We start from the raw sequence: 20641 nt of genomic DNA, 5'->3' as shown, positions 1-20641 counted from the left end.
CAAACCCACATGCATGTCATTTTTTTCCTTCACACATTCTCTCATGTTCAAGCGACTCATGCTGAAGTTCATCAAGAGGTTCTGGCCTAATTCTGATTTCATATCACACCTCTTTTCTCTATTTTATTTCACTTCATACCTTGAAAAAAATACCTACAAGCATGAGGATTTAGTTCAAATGACATGTTTAGTTTGTGCAATTCACCTGTTACAACGGTACTGTACATAACATTTTGCTTATAAGGCCAACCCACTCTAGCTCTTTCAGTAAACACACAGGGCTTCAGTCTCTACTTAGTCATGTAGGGATGAATGCTCAGAAGGTCTGCTTAAATCAATGGATGGTAGGAGCCTAAACAGAAGTTAGGAACCTAACTCCTTTTGGGCATTCACTCCATAGTGCCTCACTCGGCATGTAGTCCCATTGAAACTAACAGGACTCCTGGCTCAGTAATGTATTTCTCAGTGCAAGTAAGAGATAAAATCAGGCCCACGGAAAATAATGAAAATTGTTATAGCACCAGGACACTACTTCTCACTGTAGTGGATGGTCTTTAGTGAGCCTTGATAGATAGAGACCCCAACAGGAGTACAAACCACCCACGTCAGGGCATACATGTTCCTAGGAGCACTGGCCTCAGAGCCTCATTCTGACCATCCATATTAGCTTTAGAACACAGTTAGCATCAACTTTGTTGGGACCATGAGCTGAAGCAGCTGGAAAGAGTTTTCACTCGCAGGCTGGGAGCTTAACTTTGTAAACACACGCGCACACACACACACACACACAGTTCAATTTATAATGCCTTATTTGGATGGTAGGGGATGCATGTCCACACATTACACCCTGACGTAACTTGTTTGGATACTAGCCCCTAGGAGCGGTTAGGAGACAGAGGCCATGACACGGCCAAGTCATAGCAGAACATGCTCTGAGGAGAGAAAGAAAGAAACAGAAAACATCTTATATCAGTGCTTAAGGATAGGAACGTGCCTCACTAAGAAGGAAGTGCACTAGTACTGTGATGCTACTGCAGATAGCTAGTATCATGATGATTGTGATTATAGATGCAAGCAAAGGTATATTGTAAATAAATATTAGTCACAGTGTTGATGAAGAGAATGCATACCATGTTATTGGACATATTTTAGAAATGAAAATGATGACTTGAAGGGGCAGGACAAGAGTTGGTTAGAGTTGTTTGTTTTGGTACTGTGAGCTGCTTAGATCCTTTCCCCAGACTATTTCTATCCTCTCTTTTGCTTCCAGTCTCCTCCATTTGGAATGCACTGGAGTATCTTCTTTATTTCCCTTCATCTAGCTATTTTTCCCTTCTATTCCAGAGCTGCATTTTCCTCTTGGATTCTCTTTTCCCTTCCACAGCTGCTACAAGCTATTCTCTCTGTCAACTCGTCTCACTCAGATATTACCAAGTGGCCCTGAAGTTGTAATTCACTTGTTTAATTTCAACAAAGTTTATTTCATCCGTGACTGAAGTTAATTGAACAATCTGGGGCCAAATTCTACTCTCAGTGTAAATCCAGACTTCGGTGGAGTTTCAGAGTCTAGATTTACAGCAGTACAGTATAACTGAGAGCAGATTCCTGAGATAATGCACGTAAAGTATGCCTTGTTCTACATCTGACACCAAATGTTGTGTGATGTTGGACCAGTTCCTCAGCTGATGTAAATCAGCATAGTTCTATGGACTTCAAATGGAGCTATGCCAATTTACACCAGCTGAGGATCTGGCCAGTAGTGCTCAGGGACTAACACAGACATGAAGTTTTCCTTTCTTTCTGTTGTTAAATATCTTATTGAGGCCTTTGGCATTTGTGGAATTACTTTTGTCTGAGACTCACTTTAGTCTTCCTCTCCACAGGGAACTCTGTTAAAATGAGTATAAATTAAGCTTTAGGAAAAAGAAAGAAAACAAGGATAAAAAATTAATTGGCAATGACAGTTGATCCATTATAGCACTTTAAAAAAAAAAAAAAAAAAAAAAGCAGCACAGTCGTTCATTTGCCAAAATACTGTTACTCATCTGAGAAACAGAGAACATTTAAATAAAAAACCAAAATGGCTTTAACCCAACATGCCCTGCTGAGTAATACTGCTGAGTTGATCAAAGAGAAAATACAGAAGATATATTTTAGTGGCCCTTGACCTGATGTCCAAAGTGGCTTTTAAAATCAGTTTGCTTTTTTCTTGCACTTCTCTCAGACTTACTCTGCGGGTGCATTAATAAAATAAAACGTCTGAATCTCTCACACTGGTATAATGTCTCCGCTCTCCGATACTTATATCATCTCTTGGTTTTTAAAGATTTCTCATAAATACCTGATGAATGATGACATTTCTACAATCATTTTAAATATTCAAATTAATATTCATAGTTGCTTTCTAAAATTATACCAGACACAGTGTCTATCTAGGTTCTTAAACTGTCTCGTTATCTAGCTAGGGCCTTATATTGGCACCCATCATTGCAGAATCGGAGTGCCTCCCAAATCTCAGAGCACAGCTGTAGATGCTGCAGTTGCACATTGTCCATGAAGATTTCTGAACAACTAAAGGTCGTTATTCTGCAGTCTGATCCACGAGGGCAGACCCCTGTGACCATGTTGTGCTTCACTGACTTCAGAGAGAACTCCATGTGACTATAAGGGCTCCACTCATGAGACTTAGATTGCAAAATTAGGTTTTAAATTAGCATTCTGTGTGGTGTTATGCCCCTCCTATCTGAAACGGGGAGAGAGACATTAAGCCAAAAATGAGTTAATGAGGCACTTCCCGAGCAAGCTCTGAATCACGGAGCTGAAGGAGTACCATGACCTTGAGTCAGTAGGCAGCTGACAGTTTACAGACAGGGATGAAAATGCAACTGCTGCTGTTCAGTACAGGTTGGAATATTTCCCTAAAAGACACATCTACACTGGGGAGATTGGGAAGAAGCAGCAGTGGGTGGAAGTATCAGTTTTGCATACAACAGATAAAAGAATAGTGCCCCAAGGGCCATTGAAAGAAACACCCTTACCAGTGGCCCTTGCTTCACCTTTAGAAAAGCTGTAACATGCTTGTAGCGGGGTGGTCACCCCACTCTAGCCCTGAAGGAGTTAAAGCAGCCCTGGAGAGGGCTGTGGCTGGAGAAAAGCTGGGCTGATTGGGAAAGCAGCTACAGCTGTAGCCAGTGCAATCCGGGCCCAGCTGGCCCTTAGAAGAGGGCGGTGGGCCAGAAGGACTGGAACACACTCTCTCTAGCTTACTAGAGCAGTGCAGGGCAGCAGCAGCTCCAGGCACCAGCGCTCCAAGCTGCGGGGGGCGCCCTGCCGGTCCCTGCGAGGGCGGCAGGCAGGCTGCCTTCGGCGGCTTGCCTGCGGGAGGTCCGCTAGTCCTGTGCATTCGGAGGCGGGTACGCCGAATCCACGGGACCGGGGACCTCCCGCAGGCATGCCGCCAAAGGCAGCCTGCCTGCCGTGCTTGGGGCGGCAAAAAAGCTAGAGCCACCCCTGGTGCTGGGGAAGGGCAGAGGGAGCCAGGGAGCTCCGGCCTAGCAAAGCCCAGGCTGCAGGCCGAGTAAAGGGCCCACAAAAGGGTACTAGGGCTGCAGAGGGGCAGACCAGATATAGGCAGAAGCAGCTGGTCCAACCCCCCTTGCTGATAATGAGTGGTTTATAGACTGCAGTCTGCCCCAGGGAGCAGGGACTAGATGATGACTGGCAGTAGCCACTGAGGTAAGGTGGGGAGAGGGGGTTGGGGGTTCCCCTGGGAGGGGAGACCCAGAGACTATGGGGGCACTGCAGAGGGCAGAACCCCGAGAAAAGGGGCACTGGGGTCTGGGAGGGACACGGGGGCCAGCGGCAGACGAGACACCAGCCTGCAGAGGGCGCTCTGGGCTGGAAAGAGCTAATTCCCTGGATGACCAGCAGGAGGCGCCACGCCGGTGAGTCATCGCCCTGCCACAGTGCTCCCCTCCAGCCATTGGTTGGGGTGATAAGGACGTGGCCATCACCATTCCCCCATCCCACCCTGGCACATACCTTGGGGGGCTTTGACCACTGCTGATTAAACTAGTGCCCTCCCCCTCACTTTCAGGGCCTGCAGGTGGGTCTGCCTCCCATGGCGCAGCTGAGGGGAGTAAGTGAGGGACGCACCCTGTTCCCACATAAATGCACTAACTCTGGAAACTCATAATTTGGCCTTCTGTTGTTTCCTGTACATTATTTACCTGTACTAAGTAACAAATACTAAAAGATACCAACATCAGTAAGTTAACATAATTGGAAGTATAAAAAATATATGATTGGACACCTGACTCTAATCAGCCAGAAAAGTTCACAGGTGCATACCCAATCCACGGCTAAACTGTGATTCATCACTGCAGGTGGCAGTGTAGAGAGTGCAGAGCACAATGGCCCTAAGACTCCGTGAGAGCTTGAGACAAAGCAACTCTTGCAATACACTTTTACAGGATGCAGTATGTGCTGCACCTATGCTGGCTTAGTTACACAGACTAGTAGATGGCCATGGCCTTGCGTTTGCCCACCCATCCTCACCCCAGGAGTAGGATCTAGTGCCAACAGCAGTCATTTGACTCCAGGTATGAATCCACGTATGAGCTAGCCTCCAAGAATCACAGATTCACGTGTGACCTTCCACTGCAACTCACTTGAGACATTTCTGAGTTAACTGACCCTCTAAATCGTTTGTAAAGCAACTTCAGACTTCATCATGGAAAAAAGCAATTGGGAATTTCTAAGGAAAAGGTCTTAAATCTACACGACATTACTTAAATGAATAGATTATGGAGGTTGGTAATGATCTCCCGGGATATTAGTTATTAGTTAACATTTTAATAATGCAAATCAGGAAAGGCCCTTGGCTATATTCAGATTGTCACAGAGGATTATTCAAATGGAACAGAACATACAATATATATGTGGGATATAGATGGTGTGGTACATCAGTAAGACCACACCACATATCTCCTTCCTAAAATAAGCTTTGAAAATAAAAAAATTAACAAGTGGCAAATACAAAAGGAGAAGAGAAGTAAAGGCACAGCATGATTTAAATTAGTTGGAGTTAATATGGTTGTAGCAATCAATAACGATCATTGTGAGAATAGCTTCCAGCACTAATGATGTTCGCATCAGGGTGAAAGGAAGGGACATTTTTGTGGTTAAGAAACAGCAACAGGGAATTAGGAGACCCACATTCAAATTCCAACACTGCCACATACTTCCTGTGTGTCTTTGGATATGTCACTTAATTTCCCTCTGACCCACTGAATTCAATGGGCTTCAGCTCAGGCCCTCTGTTTCCCTACTTGTCAAATGAGGATAATAGCTTTTTCACAGGGGTGTTGTGTGACAGTAAAAACTCAGACCCTTAGTGCCCACTGGAACACAAAAGTCAAAATAATAACCATATTATTAGCTCTACCAAATTCATGGCCATAAAAAACATGTCAGACTGTGAAATTAGACTTCCCCTGTGAAATCTAGCTATTGAAGGGGAAGGGAGAGGCAGGGTTCGGGATGCCCCAGCCTGGGGATCATACCATGCCCTGGGCTCCAGCTGCTAGTCCCATCCAGGCTGGGGAGGTACAGGACTTACTCTTCCCCTGCACAGCCGCTCTCAGGGGGAGATGAGACCCACCTCTGGATTCCTACCCCAGCTGCAGGAAGCTCTGGGTTTGGGCAGCAACCCCGGAGCTTCCTGCAGTCTCAGGAGGTTGCTGGAGGTGGGTCTGATCTTCCCCTGAGAACGGCTGTGCAGGGGAAGAGCAAGTCCTCGGCCAGGACTAGCAGCTAGGAGCTCCTGGCTGGGGCACTCCCAGCAGCACAGGGGAGATCAGACCCGACTCCAGCAACCTCCTGTAGCTGCAGGAAGTTCTGGGGCTGCTGCCTTCACAGCCCAGTTCTGAATCCTGCGACACCCCCCGCATGACCACCTTTTGGGGTTGGGATCCCCGTGTTACAAAGCCATGAAATTTCAGAGGTAAATATCTGAAAAGGTTAAATTGACTAATTTTCAAGTCCTATGGCCATGAAATTGACCAGAATGGACCATGAATTTGGTAGGACCCTTCATATTATCATTCACAACATAATATCTCATTCACATGGAGAAAGTAATAAATGCTAAATGACTAAAATATGTTCTTTTAGCAAAGAATGAGCAGCGGTTTAAATTAACCCATTCTCATGATATTTGTCAGATTTGTAACCTCATCCCATTCATGCCATAGTTATGTACAATGTGGTAATACCTTGTTGGCATATAGAGTTACTTATAACCGATTAGATATAAAATCCTGTTTCCTGCAGTAAATAAGCCCTGAGTCAGGCTAAAGTGAATCCTTTTTGAATGTGAATACTGTTCATCAAACAGAAAACCAAGTGAGGCAAACATCAGTCTTTTCAAATGTCAGGGAATGCTGATTAGCAGTTCACAATCAGGTGAACTTTCAAAGGAGGGAGACTCTCATTATCCTATCTCCTATATTTGATAAACAGATACCAATTTCTCAAACAATATAAAGATTTACTGTTATGTAAAAAAGTGCTGCCACTGTTTCTTAAACAAAATCTGAGCATCTTGCACTGCTCCTCTGCATGCATCTTCCTAACAGATATACCCTTCGTGACTCTACTTAACCAAATGTCATCTCCAATTAGACTGGAAAAGAGAATAGCAGTGTTTACTGAATGTAGGTTTACAAGGTAGCAGCAGGTTTACATGGTAACACTTTAAATGACAGATAAAATGACTATAGTGGTCCCCGTTTACTTCTATTGTAAACAAAGTATTCATCAGTGAAAGATTGTTTTAAATTTAATTATAGTTCTATATGGAAAAAACCCTACACATAAAACTTAACATGATTTAAAAGATTCCCAGTTGTAAGATGAATTACTATGGTAAGGTAAAGGCTCATGAACTTCTAAATGCAAGGCCTGGTTTTGCTCTCACTTGTACTAGTGTAAATCAGAAGTAACTCCATCGACATCATGGAATTGCACAGGTATAAACCCAGTGTAAATGAGATGAGATTCAGGCACATGGGGTTTGAATTTTTTTGAGTGACTACAAGCCAGTAAGAAGCGTTGGACTCTGGATTCTAAATAAACAACAACCTTGGCACATAGCGTGAGCTTCCTCATACTGCTATGACAATTTGCCTCAAACATGACCCAGAAGAACCAGCTCCATTGTTGAGAGGGTAGCTCGGTTTCCAGGGCCCATTCAATTCTTGGTCTCTCTGATGAAACAGGCACAATGCTTCCAGAGCATTCAGGAAGAGTACAGCATGCACTACCACAGACAAATGAAATGCTGAGCTTCCTCATGGCTCTGATCACATCCTACCTTTAGTGCTGGGGCCATAATCCCCCAGCCCTAATGTACTGAGGGTGCAATGACCAACATTATGCCTAGTCCCCGCATGATCTGAAAGTTGAGCAAGGTTCTGCCCATCCTTGCTCACCAACACAGGACCAGGCACAGTTGAACTACACTGACGTTTGGAACAATGAGATAAAGGCAAATGACACTTTTTTCTTCATTTTTTGTTTCAAATATTGGCAAAATAGTGAAAATATTTTGGTGCAACAAAGGCCTGATCCAAAGCTCACTGAGCTCAATAGAAAAACTCCCACTGATTTCAAAGAGCTTTGGACCAGGCCCCAAATAAGTCTGAGATTTGATGATTGGCAGAGGACTGAGAAAAAAAAACAAAAGCTGTATATATTTTTATTTATTTGATAACATGGTATCTGCTAGGGTTGCCTCTCAGAGAGGCTAATGTTCTTCCCCCGAGGATCTTTCCCGTTATCTTCTATTCTACTTCAATTTACCCCAGTATTTTAATATAAGGCACCCTTGTAAAATACAGAGATGGTGAATGGTCATTTATAAAGATGTTTGTTACATTTCTAATCAGAATTCCCACCACTCATGCTGTAAGGAACATTTTATTATCTTAAAAAAAACCACCCACACATAAAATCCCAAGAGAGTCCAACACTTGCTAGATTAAAATAATTTTTAGCACAATTTTTAGGGCAGTTTCAAAATTCAATTATCTTCTGATTATGTAAAAGTATATTCAATTACTTGCATAGTCATCATCACTGCCAGGCTTATTCTAATGGACTGTCCATGCAAATGCATTGAACTTCAGGTCAGAGCAGAACTGGAAAGGACAAGTATATTATCTGAATGTGTCTGGGATGATTTCTATATTTAAATAGGAGAGATGATAGGCTCTGATTCTGCCATCACTTTCTATTGGGCACAGTGTCTACTAGTGCAAGTAGTGCAATGGGATTTCAACTGTTTAGTGTATGGCATAGTTTTACCCACAGGCCTGGCCCATAGATCATGGTAATCATTTATTAAAATAACCTGGGGAAGTTCATGCCACTTGGTGCTATTGGTTCAGTTTAACAAAGGCCTCAGCAAAATGATGAAATCTTAGTTTTAAATATAACCCTTAGTTACCAAGTTCAGATCCATATCTAGCCACCCCACAGTACAGCAGTGTTAAATCCAGGGTTTTGGTTCTAAATAGTTAACTGCACACTGACAAGACAATCTTTAGATTCAGAGAGGCAAGAAAACCCATTTTATAAAAGAAAGGTTTCGAGGCAAAGTTTAGATGTGGATGAGCCATTTCTAGGACAAATAACATGAATATTCAAAACACAAGACCTAGTAGTAATGGGGGACATTAACTACCCAGACATCTGTTGGAAAAGTAAGATAGCAAACCCACAAAAATTGCAATAAGTTCTTGGAAAATATTGGGAACAAGTTTTTGTTTCAGATAGTGGAGGAAGTAACCAGGGGGACAGCCATTTTAGACTTGATTCTTACTAACAGGGAGGTATTGGTTGCAAATTTGAAGGTGGAAGGCAATTTGGGTGAAAGTGATCACGAAATGATAGATGTAATGGTTCTAAGTAAAGGAAGGAATAAGAGCAGCAGAATAGAGACAATGGATTAAAAAAAAAAAAAAAAAGACTAATGTATTCAGAGAACTGGTAGGTAAGGTCCTATGGGATGAACAGTCCCAGTGACATTAATTGGATTTCTCACACGCGTAAAATTAATCACATCAGTAAATGCTATGTTCAATCAGGGTGTAGGTGTTTAGACATACAGTGATCATGTAATTTCCTGTGTGCTGGTTCGTTGATAATGGCCCTCAGATAGTCAGTGTAGGGATTTGTTACTGAAGAATAAGCAAAATAGTTTGTAAGCAAATCAGCCTTCCATAGTAAATCAGAGAGCAAAGCATTGAATAACCAATTAAAATGTACGCTTATAGGTCAGCAATTGAAAAGCAGGCCCATGATCTGACAGGCTGAGAAAATGTCTTTGCTGTATATTTCCCAGTAAGGGCTCACTGTCCTCTACTCCACAGTTTCTCTTCTAGGGGTGGGAGTGGGGCTGGAGGGACATTCTCCCTCCTGGGCCCCATTCCTAGCTCCTTAGCAGAGAACATGCATATTATTGCCATTATTCCTTTTTTCCCCCCAGCATGAGAACTGAAGTTCATTCCTACAGGGCTATGAATGATTCGCCAAGAAACCTGTTTAGTGAAAATGGAAGGTGAGAGATTTTTCCATTTTTTAATTAAAAAAAAAATCTAAGAAAAAGCATGGTTAGGCATTATCCCCTGCATCCTAGTTTTTTCAACTATTCTGACCCAGAAGCATTCAGACTATATTCACAGTCACAGGAGTGTACATTGTTTTTGTGTTTGAACTCAAGCTTTCAGAACTACCATAATAAGATTCAAAGTCTGAATATTTGCAGTTTCTTCCATTTATGAAGCATTTTTATCCAGAAATATCCCAAATCTCACACACACACACCCCAACACCTGAGGTAGCGTGGAAGGAAACAGCCTTCTGCAATGACCTTATTTCTCCAGAGAGGAAATTAGAAAGAAGGTGCAGTGAAGGTCCATGAAACCCTTCCCCCAGTGAGTACCCACACTACCCACTCCCAATATTCAGGGACGCTCTACCCCAGCAGGCAGGTTTTCCCTGCTCTCAGAATTTTTCCCCCCTGGCCACACTTAATGAAGATTCCCTCACAATACATTGAAACCCTGCTTACTGGGGTGGAGATTCCTTCGGTCTTGCTGAGAGAAGTCAGGGCTAGTACCCAACCAGCTGAGTTTGCTGACTGGGTTCCAGCTCTCAGGGATAGGTGAAGGGCTCTTGCCCTTTCCTGAAGATCCTAGTGACCACTTTTTGTATCGGGGTTATAACCCCTCTTGAGGTTATAGGGACTGGGATCTCAATGTTGGGGTGGAGGAAGCTGGGGTTCAGGTCACCCATCCTGAGTTCTTAGCCGAATCTGAGTTTGGAGAACTTTTGGGAAAAATCCTTGTCAACTGAAATCAATGGCAAAATGATTCCAACGAGACAGGAATTTGGTCCATCGGAAGCAGTAACATTTCTACTCTTCTTCCATGCAAATCCTCCTTAAAACAATCTTCACTTTAATAGCGATTGCACTAAATATGGCACTCTTTCATGTGTAGTATTAAGGGACTTCAGGTATAAGAGAAATTGATCTCTCATTTTATTCTGAATTAGATATATATTTAGGGCTTATCACTGCACAAGAGGTTATGCATGAGAAACCCCTGAATATCTCATATATAAGGCTATGTGTCTGTCATGGAAGTCACGGAAGTCACGAATTCCGTGACTTTCCATGACCTCCATGACTACTGCAGCGGCTGGTGTGGCTGACTCTGGGGCTGCCCAAGCAGACCAGTCAGCCCCTGGGTCAGCTGCTGCTGGGGCTGTTTGGTAGTGGGAGGGGGCTCAGGGCTAGGACAGGAGATTGGGGTGTGGGGTGGCGCTTACCTCAAGAAGCAGCCGGTGTGTCCCTGCAGCTCCTAGGTGGAAGGGCCAGGGGGCTTTGCACACTGCCCACACCCACAGGCACTGCCACCGCAGTTCCCATTGGCTGCAGTTCCCAGCCAATGAGAGCTGGAGAGCCAGAGCTCGTGGCGGGGGCAGCACAAGGAGCCCCCCTGACCTTCCCTTCCCCTAGAAGCTGCAGAGACACGCGGAACCGGGTAGGGAGCCTACCAGCCCGGCCAACCCTCCTGCCCAGCACTAGTGGGGGTCCCGAGCTGTGTGCCACCACCCGTCCCCCTTCCAGAGCACCTGTGGTGTCCCCATCCTACCCCTCCAGAGCACCCACAGTCCCCCATCCCAAGTTTTAGTTAGGGGTATATAGTACAAGTCATGGACAGGTCATGGGCCATGAATTTTTGTTTACTGCCCGTGACCTGTCCATGACTTTTACTAAAAATACCCATGACTAAAACATAGCCTTACTCAGACAGTCATACCATGGTTCTAGCATACATTAAGTGCCTCTCTTTTACACAATCTCTTAATAACTGATATACTTGCCTCCTTCAGAGCAAATATATGAACACAAATTATACAAACACCATATTTTAAATGTAAGTATTTCATTTATTCTCATGCAAGAATTTAAAAAGCTTTTATGGATAAAAAGTAAAAAACAGGTGCAAACCCACACCCACTCAAATCAATATAATTCCCCTGCCTGTACGTTGGTGTCTGTCACCCCTAAATGTGGTATTCTACAATGAATCCAACTCCAGAGAAAAAGATCTATCTTGGTGTAGGCAGATATAACTTAATGGATGTCGATGGTGTTGTTCTCTGTTTACACTATTGAATTTGATGGAAATTTTTAGTGTAACCATGTCAGAAATAACATTTCTGTTTTTCCTGGGACTTTGATATTTTCTTTACACGTGACCATAATAAATAAGTAGAAGGAACAACTCTATCACTGTTGTGACAAATTCTGTGGTAAGTATCCTGTTACAGTGCTTTGAAAATCTGTTGTTCCAATATCAAAATTTTCCCTACAGTTTTATTCACTTTAAACAGATTTTTATCTTATAAATGTACAAAAAAGGTTGTTTTGTGTTTGATGGAAACTGTGCAAACCTTTTATGTTACTGATTTGTACTATACAGTGTTATATGGCTAATTAAATGACTAACACATTCTTTGTATAGTTTATGATATAACATTTTAGTACTAACTTGCAAAAGACCTAGTGATGTACTGGATGCGTAAAAAGAAAAAAGCGTTTCACATCTTCCCTTCTCTCTAATCACTTATATCAGGCAGACTGGATCAAATTAATCCCTGGTGTAACTCCAATGAAGTCAATGGGGTTGGGGTTTGTCCAATATATCAAACTGAGGGTTACATCAAGTAAACAAATGACAATTACTTAATTCTATATCATCTGCATGTCATTAAATATTGTTTACCCCATCCTAAGCTTTCTTATACAGCTTATTAGATACAACAGTGAGTGAACAATTGTGACTGCATCACCGCCTCTTCAAACTCTTTACTGGCTCAACCTCTTTCTGTGACAAGGTCAAATTCCAATTCTTCACTTTCAAGAACCTATGCAATTCTACTTTGTTTATTTTTCTACTTTTATTTTTCTCCTTTTGGTCCTCCCAAACCTACCTCCTAGCATTTCCCTTTATTTCCCTCTCCCATGCCACTCCTTACCACATAGAACTGCCTCGTGCTTTTCTTTCCTGGACTGTGTGACCTACATTTCTTTCTTTAAATTCTTCCCTAACACATGCATCTTTCACAAAACTTTCCAGTGGTGACCTTATTTAGCATTCTTGCATCCCTTTCCATTTGAACTATATTGTACTACGCTGTATGCATCTAAGGCCTGGTCTACACTACGAGTTTAGGTCGAATTTAGCAGCGTTAAATCGAATTAAGCCTGGACACGTTCACACGACGAAGCCCTTTTTTTCGACTTAAAGGGCTCTTTAAACCGGTTTCTTTACTCCACCTCCGATGAGGGGATTAGCGCTGAAATCGGCCTTTGCGGGTCGGATTTGGGGCAGTGTGGATGGAATTCGACGTTATTGGCCTTCGGGAGCTATCCCACAGTGCTTCATTGTGACCGCTCTGGACAGCATTCTCAACTCAGATGCACTGACCAGGTAGACAGGAAAAGCCCCGCGAACTTTTGAATTTCATTTCCTGTTTGCCCAGCGTGGAGAGCACAGGTGACCACGCAGAGCTCGTCAGCACAGGTAACCATGATGGAGTCCCAGGATCGCAAAAGAGCTCCAGCATGGACCGAACGGGAGGTACGGGATCTGCTCGCCATATGGGGAGACGAATCAGTGCTAGCTGAACTCCGTAGCAGTAAACGAAATGGCAAAATATTAGAAAAAGTCTCAAAGGCCATGAAGGACAGAGGCCATAACAGGGACGCACAGCAGTGCTGCGTGAAAATTAAGGAGCTAAGGCAAGCCTACCACAAAGTCAGAGAGGCAAACAGAAGGTCCGGGGCAGAGCCGCAAACATGCAGCTTCTACGCGGAGCTGCATGCCATGCTAGGGGGTGCAGCCACCACTACCCCAACCATGTGCTTTGACTCCATCAATGGAGAATCACGCAACAGGGAAGCGGGTTCGGGGTACAAGAAAGATGATGAAGACAATGAAGATAGCTCACAGCAAGGAAGCGGAGAAACCGCTTTCCCCAACAGCCAGGATATGTTTATCACCCTGGACCTGGAACCAGTAACCCCCGAACTCACCCAAGGTGTGCTCCCAGACCCTGAGGGCACACAAGGGATCTCTGGTGAGTGTACCTTTGTAAATATTACACATGGTTTAAAAGCAAGCGTGTTTAATGATTAATGATTAATTTGCCCTGGCAATCACGGCCAGTACAGTTACTGGAAAAGTCTGTTAACGTGTATGGGAATGGAGCGGAAATCCTCCAGGGACATCTCCAGAAAGCTCTCCTTCATGTACTCCCAAAGCCTTTGCAAAAGGTTTCTGGGGAGGGCTGCCTTATCCCGTCTGCCATGGTAGGACACTTTACCACGCCAGGCCAGTAGCACAGTCTGGAATCATTGCATAACAAAGCATGGGAGCGTATGGTCCCTGTGTTTGCTGGCATGCAGACAACATCCATTCCTTATCTCTCTTTGTTATTCTCAGGAGAGAGATATCATTCACAGTCACCTGGTTGAAATGGGGTGATTTTATTAAGGGGACATTCAGAGGTGCCCGTTCCTGCTCAGCTGAATAGAAATGTTCCCCGCTGTTAGCCACGCAGTAGGGGGGAGGGGTGAAGTGATCATCCCAGAGAATTGTGTGTATGTGTGTGTGGGGGGGGAGTAGTTGGGTTTGTGCCGCATGTTAACCCGGAAACCGCAGCCCCTCCTTTTACATTGCAAACCCATTTCAAATGGCCAATCCAACGGGTGCTTGGTATGGGAAATGAGGGCGCTACTGTTTGAAACCATTCCCACATGTTATGAAGGTTAAAAAAGCCAAAAGACTATGTCTTACCATGGCTGCCTGCAAGCCGAAATCTGTTGCCTGGCACCGTGTGAGTGATCTCACACACCAAACCGGCAGGCCCTCAATATAAGAGGAAAAATGCGACCTTGTAACGAAAGCACATGTGCTGTGTAATGTGAACAGCAAAATTTAATGTGAAAGAGTGTACCCATTGTTCTCTAAAATGTGTCTTTTTTAACCACCTCTCCCTTCTCCTCCACCAGCTGCAAATGTTTCTCCTTTGCAGAGGCTAGTGAAGATTAGGAGAAAAGGACTCAGGATGATATGTCCTCCCACGCTGACAGAGCACAGCAGAATGCATGGAGGCAGTCAATGTCAGAGTGCAAAAAAGCACAATATGAATGAGAGGAGAGGTGGCGGGCTGAATCGCGGGCTGAAGAGAGCAAGTGGTGGGCTGAAGAGGATAGGTGGCATCAGCTTGCTGACAGAAGGCAAGAGTCGATGCTCCGGCTGCTGGAGCATCAAACTGATATGCTCCAGCATATGGTTGAGCTGCAGGAAAGGCAGCAGGCGCAGAGACCGCCGCTACAGCCCCTGTGTAACCAACAGCCCTCCTCCCCAAGTTCCATAGCCTCCTCACCCAGACACCCAAGAACGCGGTGGGGGGGCCTCCGGCCACCCAGCCACTCCACCCCAGATGATTGCCCAAGCATCAGAAGGCTGGCCTTCAATAAGTGTTAAAGTTTTAAAGTTTTAAACTGCAGTGTGTCCTTTTCCTTCCCTCCTCCCCCACCCCTCCCAGGCTACCTTGGCAGTTATCCCCCTAGTTTTGTAATGAAATAATAAAGAATGCATGAATGTGAAGTAACAATGACTTTATTGCCTCTGCAAGCGGTGCTCAAAGGGGGGAGGGGAGGGTGGTTAGTTTACAGGGAAGTAGAGTGAACCGGGGGGGGGGTTCATCAAGGAGAAACAAACAGAAGTTTCACACCGTAGCCTGGCCAGTCACAAAACTGGTTTTCAAAGCTTCTCTGATGCGCACCGCGCCCTGCTGTACTCTTCTAACTGCCCTGGTGTCTGGCTGCGCGTAATCAGCGGCCAGGCGATTTGCCTCAACCTCCCACCCCGCCATAAATGTCTCCCCCTTACTCTCACAGATATTGTGGAGCGCACAGCAAGCAGCAATAACAATTGGAATATTGGCTTCGCTGAGGTCTATCCGAGTCAGTAAACTGCGCCAGCGCGCTTTTAAACGTCCAAATGCACATTCTACCCCCATTCAGCACTTGCTCAGCCTATAGTTGAACAGATCCTGACTACTGTCCAGGCTGCCTGTGTACGGCTTCATGAGCCATGGCATTAAGGGGTAGGCTGGGTCCCCAAGGATAACAATAGGCATTTCAACATCCCCAATGGTTATTTTCTGGTCCAAGAAGAAAGTCCCTTCCTCCAGCTTTTGAAACAGACCAGAGTTCCTGAAGATGCGAGCATCATGTACCTTTCCCGGCCATCCCACGCTGATGTTAGTGAAACGTCCCTTGTGATCCACCAGGGCTTGCAGCAGCATTGAAAAGTACCCCTTGCGGTTTATGTACTCGGTGGCTTGGTGCTCTGGTGACAAGATAGGGATATGGGTTCTGTCTATCGCCCCAACACAATTTGAGAATCCCATTGCAGCAAAGCCATCCACTATGACCTGCAAGTTTCCCAGAGTCACTACCCTTGATATCAGCAGGTCTTTGATTGCCCTGGCAACTTGGATCACAGCAGCCCCCACAGTAGATTTGCCCACTCCAAATTGATTCCCGACTGACCGGTAGCTGTCTGGCGTTTCAAGCTTCCACAGGGCTATCGCCACTCGCTTCTCAACTGTGAGGGCTGCTCTCATCCTGGTATTCTGGCGCTTCAGGGCAGGGGAAAGCAAGTCACAAAGTTCCATGAAAGTGCCCTTACGCATGCAAAAGTTTCGCAGCCACTGGGAATCGTCCCACACCTGCAACACAATGCGATCCCACCAGTCTGTGCTTGTTTCCCGGGCCCAGAATCGGCGTTCCACGCCATGAACCTCCCCCCAGTAACACCATGATTTGCACATTGCTGGGGCCTGTACTTTGTGAGAGGTCTATGTCCATGTCAATTTCCTCATCACTCTCGTCACCGCGCTGCAATTGCCTCCTCGCCTGGTTTTGCTTTGGCATGTTCTGGCTCTGCATATACTCCAGGACAAAGCACGTGGTGTTCATAGTGCTCATAATTGCCGCGGTGATCTGAGCAGGCTCCATGATCCCAGTGCTATGGCGTCTGGACTGAAAAAAGGCGCGAAACTATTGTCTGACGGAGGGAGGGAGGGCGAGTGACGACATGGCTTACAGGGAATTAAAATCAACAAAGGTGGCTGTGCATCAGGCAGAAACACAAGCAACTGTCACACAGAATGGCCCCCCTAAAGATTGAACTCAAAACCCTGGGTTTAGCAGGCCATTGATTTCACGGAGGGAGGAGGAAGCAAATGAATACAGAACAAATCTGGTCCATCTATCTTTTACATCTTAGGCTGGCAGCAGATGGTGCAGCATGACTGATAGCCATCGGCATCTTCTGGGTGCTTGGCAGAAGATGCTGTATTACGACTGCTAGCCATCATCGTCAAGACGGTTCAATAGGACTGCCAGCAGGACTGAGTCTCCAGGAGACAAAACAGAGGCCCAGGTGCCTCTGACCGAACTCACTGAGGAATATGACGATGGATACCAGTCGTAATACACCATCTACTACCAAAAGGCAAGGAGCTGCTGCTGTATAGCAATGCAGCCCCACATCTGCCAGCACCCAGATAGCCGATGATGGCTACCAGTCATACTGCACCGTCTACTGCCAAAAGGCAATTACCTGCTGCTGTGTAGCAATGCAGTACCACGTCTGCCGGCACCCAGATGACATATGGTGACGGTGAGCTGAGCTGAGCGGGCTCCCTGCTTGCCGTGTATGTTGTCTGCACAGGTAACCCAGGTAAAAAGGCGCGAATCGATTGTCTGCCGTTGCTCTGACGGAGGGGGAGGGGCCTGACGACATGTACCCAGAACCCCCCGCGACACTGTTTTTGCATCATCAGGCATTGGGATCTCAACCCTGAATTCCAATGGGCTGCGGAGATTGCGGGAACTGTGGGATAGCTACCCACAGTGCAATGCTCCGGAAGTCGACGCTAGCCTCGGTACTGTGGACGCGGTCCACCGACTTAATGCACTTAGACCATTTTATGTGGGGACACACACAATCGACTGTATAAAACTGATTTCTATAAAACCGGCTTCTATAAATTTGACCCAATTTTGTAGTGTAGACATACCCTAAGTTAGGTTGAAAGCTACTAGAGCCAGGAACAGTGTCTTTAATGTGTCTGTAATATTGTACACATTTATGACACTTTCAAATAAATAATATGTTGGTATAATAAGCCTGGTAAGTTTTAATTGAATAAAAGAGGGGCCTGGACTCAAAGCTCTGAGGATGGAACCAAAGAGCAGCAAGGCTAACAGGATTCCACATAGTGATTTGTGCTTAGCCCTGCGGACACATCATGTGCTAAATGCAGAAGTTCCAAACATTTTCAGCCAACTATATCTAGGGCCCTCCCAAATTTACAGCTATGAAAAATGCGTCACGGAATGTGAAATCTGATCTCCCCCATGAAATCTGGTCTTTGTGTGCTTTTACCCTATACGACACAGATTTCATGGGGGAGACCAGCATTTCTCAAATTGGGGGTCCTGACCCAAAAGGGAGTTGCAGGGAGGTCACAAGCTTATTTTAGGGGGGGGGCTCATGATATTGCCACCCTTACTTCTGCGCTGCCTTCAGAGCTGGATGGCCAGAGAGCAGTGGCTGTTGGCCGGATGCCCAGCTCTGAAAGCGGCACCCCGCCAGCAGAAGCGCAGAAGTAAGGGTGGTAATACTATACCATGCCACCCTTACTTTTGTGCTGCTACCTTCAGAGCTCGGCGGCCAGAGAGTGGCAGCTGCTGACTGAGGGTCCAGCTCTGCAGGCAGCAGTGCAGAAGGGTGGCAATACCATACCATGCCATCCTTACTTATGCGCTGCTGCTGGCGGTGGCTCTGCCTTCAGAGCTGGGCTCCCGGCCAGCAACCACAGCTCTCCAGCTGCCCAGCTCTGAAGGCAGTGCCGCTGCCAGCAGCAGCACAGAATAAGGGTAGCAGTACTGCAAGCTGCCCTACAATAACCTTGCAACCCCCTCACAACTCCTTTTTGGATCAGGACCCTTACAATTACAACACAGTGAATTTTCAGATTTGAATAGCTGAAATCATGATATTTAATTTTTTTGAAATCCTATGACCGTGAAATTGACCAAAATGGACTGTGAATTTGGTAGGGCCCTACCTATATCCATTTAGTAAACGATGCCTCTGGTGTACAAGCCAGCACTCATCACCTCTCATTCAGTTGTCATGCTCTTACTTGCAATGAGGCTCCAAAGCATTTGCATAGTGAGACTGACTAACATTTGGAGCAACCCAAGCCATGAAGGTACAGTGTAGAGCCCCAGTTTCACATGTCTAAAGCATAAGTACAGAAACATATTCAAGTAATTGGAGATCATTGTGCTAATCTGTGGCAGAAATCCTATAGTCACACTGAGAACAGAAGGTTAAGAGGCAACTTGATCACAGTCTATTACTACCTAAACAAGAAGAAGATATTTGATACTAGGGGGGTTCTTCAGTCTAGCAGGCAAAGATGTAACAAGATCCAATGGCTGGAAATTCAAGTAATCAAAGTTCAACTTCTAATGATGAGAGCTATTAACCATTGGAACAGATTACTGAGGGATGTGGCAAAATCTCCATCACTTGGACAAGTTACATCAAGCATGGATGTTTTTGTAAAAGATATGCTGTGCTTCAACTACAAGTTATTGTGCTCAATGCAGGAATCACTGGGTGAAATTCTGTGCCCTGTGTTATGTAAGAGGTCAGCTCAGATTATTATTATTATAATGGTCCATTCTGACTTAAAAAAAAAATCTATGAAAAACAAAATCTCAAACTATTTTTTCCTGCTTTGGCAATTGCCTCTAAAATAAATTTATTAATTGCAGTTAAACTTTTCTATCCTTAGAATATAGGTTCCTAACCATTAGGTCAATAGTAATATCAGTGTGAGAGAACTCTGTGTTTTAAACTAAGCAGCACATTTTCAGGTTGAGAGGTGTGCTGTCAATTAAACTCACCTTGCGTATTGATTACCAAAACTCCTTTATTTCCTTTATTCTCGCTTCATACTCCTTGCCTAGAGTGATCACCATTAAAAAGTCAACATTTGCCACAAAAACCACACAGTAAGCTGACAAACAGTATTTCCCTGTATTTAGTATCATCAATAAATATAGTACCTCACATACCACTGTATGGTAACTGCAGGCAAAAGGTGACATTTAAAATGGTGATTGTACATATTCTCACATCTACTGTGTGGTTTATAGAAAATGGGCCAAATTTTGCCATTAGAATGCATACACAATTATTACTCACTTCACTGGGCAGATGAATCTTAGGATGGAATTTCATCCAATGTATTCAAACACATTCCCATATTTTATGCAAACACAAAATCAATTACCTCTTAGCTGTTACATTCCTTGAAATGTATACACGTTACACATCTGCTTCCCATAGCTACCTTCTCCCTTCCTGCAGTCTTAGAGTTGTTTTTCTTTCAAAAAGAATTTGGCATTCTGAGGCATGTAACTTATTTTTGTCATCTACTAACTAGTGGGTATATAAGGACTTTGAGACTTTCTTAAGATCTGTGCTTAGCCTTGATACATTTTTTATAAAATAATAAATCCTTCTATCATTTGTACATCTTTTGTCCCAAGATATTTTAAAGATCACTGTACATCAGATACTCTAATATGTCTTTTGTCCAGTGCTGAAATTTGTTCCATGACAATTTATATAATGTTGAGCAGATTCATTTGTCTCAAAGAATTTAAAAATTCCATCCTTACAGCCCTGAGTTCTAGCCAAGTGGCCACAATAGTCTCAGCTGTAAAACATTTACCTCTTCCCTTGCGCACAATCCTTCAATCATACTGCTATGTGCAGACTTTGATTAGATTATATAATACTTCTCCTTTCCTTCTTTCACAGTCTGCCATCTATTCACCAGGCAAGTCTTGACAAGATGACTTTCATTTACACGGATATGAACTTGAAGCTCTTTTCACTTA

The 20641-nt window shown here is 44.5% G+C and overlaps 1 protein-coding gene across 1 annotated transcript in view; it reads right to left on the bottom strand.

Annotated features, from left to right (window-relative positions):
• SMYD3 (SET and MYND domain containing 3) overlaps window positions 1-20641 on the bottom strand; it is a 633981-nt gene that overhangs the window by 149734 nt on the left and 463606 nt on the right. The window lies entirely within an intron of this gene.

The sequence above is a fragment of the Terrapene carolina genome, unplaced genomic scaffold (assembly GCF_002925995.2).
Source record: "Terrapene carolina triunguis isolate 2854851 unplaced genomic scaffold, T_m_triunguis-2.0 Scaffold85, whole genome shotgun sequence".
Lineage (NCBI taxonomy): Eukaryota > Metazoa > Chordata > Testudines > Emydidae > Terrapene > Terrapene triunguis.
The sequence above is the reverse complement of the archived record's forward strand: the minus strand, read 5'-3'. Positions and strand labels throughout refer to the sequence as shown.